This window comes from Asparagus officinalis, chromosome 4, assembly GCF_001876935.1.
Source record: "Asparagus officinalis chromosome 4, Aspof.V1, whole genome shotgun sequence".
NCBI lineage: Eukaryota > Viridiplantae > Streptophyta > Magnoliopsida > Asparagales > Asparagaceae > Asparagus > Asparagus officinalis.
In genome coordinates, this window is record NC_033797.1 from 17,157,570 (window position 1) to 17,164,887 (window position 7,318).

Here is a 7,318-nt window from a genome sequence, read left to right on the forward strand (position 1 = left end):
ATTGGGGAGTAAAATAGAAGAGGCCCGTTTGATTTTACACACCCTTTGTGGGTCCCATGAAAGTGTGTGACATTATCGTAGGCAGTAACTTGAGAAACTGGGGAGTAAAATAGAAGAGGCCTGTTTGATTTTACACCCTTTGTGGGTCCCGCGAAAGAGCGTGATATTTGCGGTTACAGTGTCGAGTGGATAAAAGATGGATAGTGTTTTGATCTTTTACAAAATTTCTGAACAGATGACAATTATGGTTATTTGTCCTAATCTGTTATGTTGGTGATTAAAAAAAAAACTAAAATCAAATCTCTCATAAGAATTCAAGAGGTGGTAAAAGAAGGGTAAATTTCACTAGACCCTCCTCCCAAACTTAAAAACTTTGTGGTAAGTGCCCAAAAATATTTTATTGCTTGTGAGATTGTTGCAAATACTAGGTTGCGAATAAGACTGTTGTAATATCTGTGGGCCCGTGGGGGACTTCAGTGGAGTAGTTTCCCTGAGTGAGGTTTATGTGGCCGTACGAGAACGTGATTAAAATAATGAGGCACAAGCTTACGGAGGGAGGCGCTGGCAATTTTCAACGTGCTCCAGTTTTTTTTTTGTTCCTCTCGAAGATAAGTGTGAAAAGGATCTCCCTCACATGGTTAATATCTTAGACAATATTTATATAATTCTATAGTCAACCTTTCATCCAATGGTCTCTTTTTTCTTGAGTAAAAAGTTAGAACATGACATTTTGCTTCGTTAACTGGATCTGTAGCACTAAATCCTTCAGATTATTAAAAAACTGAAAAATATAGAAAGGGTAACGTGTAAATAAAATTCTCCCTGAAAAAGAGACGTGTGGATAAACTCAGTTATCTATAACAAACTTTTTGTCTAGACTCATATAAAATTTTGACCAAGGATTTGTTGTCCGCGGAGGCCACCAATAGTTGTGCTTCGAGGAACCAAACATAAACGCTGAGAGAGAAAGTTAAACAATGCAAAATAACGGCACAAATACAAATAACCAGTTTTTACGTGGTTCGGCAAGTTGCCTACGTCAACGGAGCAAGATGAGGATGAGGTTTTCACTAATAGAGAAGAAGAGTACAAACTGAGATTACAAATCACTCAAACTCACCAATTAATCTCACCAACAGAGCTTTTAACCTCTCAAACAAAACCCTAACCAATAGCTCCAGAAAATACATCTTTTCTGTGCTCCAAATATCCCCACAACTGTTCTCCTGAAACCGTAAAACGTGGTTGTTATTTATATCAAACAGTAATCCCAAACAGAACATGAAACACAATCAGACTCAAACCCGACTAGCGGTCGACAGCCGAAATCGTCGCGAACGACCGGACAGAACGGCAGAAATCAAAAAATTGCATTACAGGGTCCGCGGTCGACCTGACTTGACATCGCGGTCGACCGCAGCTGATCTCGCGGTCAACCGGCAAGCTTCCAAACAGCTTCCTGCGTGTAATTTTCTGAACTTCTCCAGTGTTATCGCCGTCTCTACATGATTATAGCATCAGCGAACAAATCCACGTGATCAGCATCTTTTTTATGCATCGATCCCTAAAAGGTTTTATAGAGACGGATATAAATGATTCATTGAATATGAGTAGTATTTAACCCCTGATAACTGTGACCGACACTGAGAGCACAGAATTGTTCACCTTGATTTGCTAACTGGTGGGCGAAGAGGATGGGAATTAAATGGCTATAGTACTAGATCAAACGTAGGGTCAAACTACGGTCGGAGAAGAGCCCTGCATATTTTCATCAACACGTGGCCGAGCCTTTCGCCGCATCATACTCTGCCGCTGGGTCTGAGCCTCTTTTGAGTCTCGGCTTTCCGAGAGCCGAATCTTATCCGTCCGCCAGCTGATCGCGCCTCTGAGTCTACGAGAAATCTCAGGGGTCGCCATGGGCCATGGCCTTCCTCCTTTTACAAATAAGTCTAGGTGCACAAGTTATTGTCATAGTGGTCCCTCAAAACTTTCATTTAGAATTAGTCATCAAAGCTTGCGCATTCGAAATTAACCCTTCAGATATTTCATGTTTGAAATTAGGCCCGAAAATCTTTATTTCATTCAATTAATTCAGAGTATCTTTGAAGAAATTATCGTGGGTTACATTTGTCATCCAAATTGCTGACTGCGGTTGGATAGTAGCTAATCAGGGGCGGTAGTTACCAAATCAACCAAAAATCAACATCAAAATCCACTAAGGCCCCGTTTGGATAATGAAAGTATTAGAAGTAAGAAATAGGTTATAGAAGTAACTTTTAAAACTATGAAGTATGAAGTAGTGGAAATAACATTTTTTTTTTGTTTGTTTCGTATATTTTTAGAACTAATGGAAGTAGAACTTCTTCTTCATTTACTTTTTTTGTTTGGATAACATTTGGAAATATTACTAAAAAGTAATTTTATCAATGAAAAGTTGTTAGAAGTAACCGATAAAGGAAATATTAATAAAAAAATTATTTATTTTCTAATTAATATGCATTTCAACTACTTCCGAGCTACTTCTGAGTATTAAGGATTGGAAAACTATTTTGGAAGTAAGGATGACATGTAAGCGCCACATAAGCATTTAAGAAAGTAATGGAAGTAAGTTTTTCAAAGAACCAAACATGTTTTTTTACTTGGAAATAGCAGAAGTATCATTTACTTCTTTTACTTCAGCTACTTCATAATTACTTTCGTGCAAACAAACGGGCCCTAAAATCAGTAGTTTTTAAATCTAATATAATCTTTCTCCAATTTGTACTACAATAATTTTTCCCCCCAGGGTTTGGATTTGAATATTATGGGTAAAGCTGCTATTATATTCAACTTTACTAGAGAGATGAAATATTTCTCACAATCTCAACCAGCTTCTAAGTAAAGCGTGATTCATTTTAAATCACTTCTAAAAATTAAGAACTGATATTGGCCGGGGGGCGGGGGGGGGGGGGGGGGCTATACTCGCTTTTCACCTAGATTTCTTTGCATTTAAGTATTAGTAGGGAAATGTGTTTCAATTTTCATACATTTTGAATTTAATAGTAATAAATTTAAAATAAGAGTTATGTTTTTCAAAAGTCGCTGCTGTGGAATTCATTATAACTTTGTTCGATTACAACAAATTCGCAAAGAATAATCTTTTTATAAGACTTTTTCTACACAACAAACAAAAAATTAAAACTCTTGAGAACAAACACGAAAATCGGTCTATCAATTCTCGTTTTCGTTGGGACTTTGCCTGTGGCCGGGAACGCTTTGGTTCGTGGACCGCCGATTCACAGATCGTGAAGAGGGGGCTTATGATTCTAAACTTCGTTATCGAAGTAGAAATTGAAACGATATCTTATCGAGTAAGATAGTCTCTTCTTTAAAATCAAGTCGAAGCTTAATTTCAAGGCGTTGCAAGAAAGAACTCAAATCTCTGCTCTCTCTGCTCTGGAATGCTCTAACAAATGCTCGATCCTCGTCAGAAGTGACCCTAGGGGGGTATTTATAGCCTCAAGGTGTCTGTAACTGCAAAAACTTAACAATCGAAGAAGTCAGTACGGCGAGACAGTGTTTACTGTCTCGCTGGGCGAGACAGCGTTTGCTGTCTCGACCCGCGAGACAGTAAATTTGCTGTCTCGCTCAGCGAGACAGTAAATGCTGTCTCGGAAAATGACAGTTTCTCGCTGTAACCGCTCTCCCACGTTTCAAACTCCGTTATTTTGGCAGTTATCCACGTGATTTTCGCCCACGATGTTTCCCACGTCTCTTGGCAGTTAATGGACACGTGTAGGGCAGTTACAACTCGCTGGCGAGACAGCAAAGTCTGTCTCGCTGGCGAGACAGCAAATACTGTCTCGCTGGCGAGACAGCAAAGCCTGTCTCGCTGGCGAGACAGCAAAGCCTGTCTCGCTGGCGAGACAGCAAAGCCTGTCTCGCTGGCAAGACAGTTCATTCCTGATTTGATCTTCAATGTGAGATCCCTTTGAGTGATTTTCTCTATGTTTGGGATATCTATTAGCATTTTTTGACGCCTACAGATACCCCCTCCAAAGTATTCCAGACTCATTCTTTTATAGAGGAGCATGGGATACTTTGGATAAGATAGATTTTACTTACGATCCCTTCAATGCTTGGCTGAGTAGATCGTGTGGAAGAACTTGTAAATGGCTTCAACGCTTGATCTCTTCTGCTTTTAGTCTATTCAGTTCTTCGTAGAATAGCTAATGTTCTCCCGGTGTTGCGTTTATCGCTTGACCGTTGTCGAGATCTTAAATTGAAGTTGGTATTTGCTCTTGTGAATTCAGCTTTTACCACTGAATTGGTATATCCATTGAGAATTCCTCAGGTTATCCTTAAGAATATTCAAATTAATATTCTCCAGAAACTTCCTATTGAGGGTGGGAATACAGTTTAGACTCGTGTACCCATTGGAGTATTCCACTGTTCCATAGTGCAAAACAGAAAAGTTTACTGTCTCGTTCGGCGAGACAGAGTTTTCTGTCTCGCTGGGCGAGACAGTGTTTTCTGTCTCGCTCGGCGAGACAGTGTTTTCTGTCTCGCTCGGCGAGACAGAGTTCTCTGTCTCGCTCGGCGAGACAGAGTTGTCTGTCTCGCTCAGCGAGACAGAGTTTCCTGTCTCGCCCGGCTGCTATATAAGTCGGGACTTAGGGTTTTAGGGTTTTTTACGTCGGATTTTGACGATTTTTTGGACGATTCTTGGGCGATTTTCGACCAGTTTTCTTCTATTTCTTCTCCTTTTTGTTGCCGACTTGGGAGGTGCTCTTGTTTGGGAAGATTTCACTCAGATTTCAAAGGTTTGTTCTTCCCCTTATTCCAAAATTTTGACTCTCCTTCAACTGTAACTGTGCATGCATCATTTCGGTTGTATTTGTCCTATTTTTTGTCGATTTCATGTTCAAAATCTTAACCTTCCTCTTGGATTTCAATGTAGATCACATACTCATCATGTCGCCACGTAGATCTCGAGGGAAGGGAATCCGACCGACTGTTCAGAGCCCTGAGGAGGCTGCCCCTGCTGCACCCTCACGTGGAGGTATATTTCTTTCACCTTTTCACGAATTTAAATACTGTATTTCGTCAATTCCATATATATGTTCCTGTATTTGCTTGCAGATCCTCGTTTGTATCCTTTGAGGTACCTTCGAGAAGAGCCGGTATCCTCCTTTGAGGGGATCGACGCTTAAAAGTGTTTGTTTTGCTTTGACAAAACACACTTCATAATACACAGGGGCGATTTCATATCCTCCTACATGTATTGAAAGGTTCTGGTATGCCGTTATAATGCCCGCATATCTCCTTTATACATGTGGTAGGTGGGAAATCGTCACACCTGTTGTGAGATAACGACTATATCTTATAGAGTAAGATATATCGCTTTTCTCTAAAATTTTAGGATGACACTTACACAATTTATGTGTATGCCTCTTTTATCAGTCCGATTCCCTTCCTCCATCTTTAATGCTGATGCGGTTACGGGTCAGAGTAGCGTGACCCAATCAATGTATAAGGAAGCCGGATTTCTTGTTTGGTGATTCGGTGAAAGATCCGAAGATTGCTTTCTGCCAGCCTACGCAATGGTTGTACCAGAATGGGTCCTCATTCTTATATCTGCCTTTTATCCCCCGGGATCACTCACTATTAATGTTCAGGAATCTATCAGTTGGACGTGAGATGTTCTGGAAGTTGACTGAAAATCACGAGCGTATTCATTGTGGTTTTATTGGGAAGGAAGCCAACCTAGGCTCCAGTGAAAGAGCTCATGTGCGGGGGCTTCATCCGGGTATCTTGGGACAGGATAACATACCTCAGAACGAAAAGATAGTGCAAGCCAACACCGTGAAGAACCGGTTAGCGGCAGCGGGCAAAAGATTACCCAAAGAGACTTTTAGATGCTATGGATGGGTCCATTATTCTGGGGACAAATGGTGGTGGACCAGGATGACCCGATATGTGTTAAACCGCTTTGGGCGAGAGTTAGCAGAATTAGGGTTAGATGTCCACCAATCAGCTGATTAAGATGAAAGATAGCTCGACTGCGACCTATGACACTCTATGGGAATTGACCTGTCATTATCATATAGCCATGGCCGAGATGGAGCCCAAAGCCAGAAAGAAGTCTCCTCAAGTCAGTTTAAAACAATTCGCTGATTATCTCTTCAAGAATCTGGATGTCCGTTCGGCAGATGTGTGCGGATTGTCTCCCTTGAGTACGGATGAAATTAACCGTCTGTTAGAGAAAACCAACGCGCAATCTTATACTTCGCGCTCAGAAGATGGATTTTTGCACGGCACTAAGTTCCGCTCTTATCTGTGGCAAGCTGGTGTTCCGATTAGCCCTACTGCTCTGCTGGCAGGTTTTCTAGCCTTATGGTTAAAGAGATGTGTAGTTCCCCATCAATCCGCAGATGCGATGCCAATGGAAGTGTTGTATCCGGCCGTCCAGCTGGCTACAGGTCGCAAATTATCTTTGCTTCCCGCTATGGTGGCCGATATTCATAGTGGATTGCGGCAACTAATCTCCGCATTTACCCAGGAGAAAAAGAAACCTTCCGCCAGCCTGTCCGTTCCGAAGCTGGAGCTGCCCTATACTTACTTAATGGCCTGGTTGGTACTTCATCGACCAGATTTAATGGAGGCTCCTGATACGGTAGATCTCAGTGTCCCTCTGTTGCAAAATCTCGAGAATTGCAAATGGAGCAAACATCGAGAGCCGGACATAACGAGGCAGTTTAAAATTCACAAATGTTGGGAATTTTTTCCTTGCTTCCCTCAGTTCTCCGGTACTTACAACACTACCTTAGTGGATGCTGAAGACCCAAGGCAGAATCGTACCATTTTGGATGTCGGGTGCTTCAGATGGTTGATGAATATTCGACCTGGATATCTGTTGTTCAGGATAAGGGATGTTTGCCACATCGAACCCTATCTTCCATGTCGATTCGCCCGTCAGTTCGGGTATGATCAGATATACATCGGCAACCCGAATCGTCACCTCAGCTTTCGAGGTGGACTTATCGACGGGGCGAGAGCTTGGTTTTGGAGCATTGCCGGCTGCACCAATGTTGAATTTGATCTCCCCTTAGAGACGCCGCCTCTACGGATGACTTTCCTCTTTTGCAAATGGCTGATAGCCACCAATATTGCCACTCGACGTAGGAGGATATCAGACTCAGAGGAGGAAATAGCTCCACGACAAGCAACAGAACCGCCTCGTGAAGCTGTGATGCCGCCTCGAGGAAAATAGGCTGCTGAATCATCAAGGAAAGGAAAGGAACCGGCTCTCCCAGTTGATAGTGAAGAGGAGTTTGAT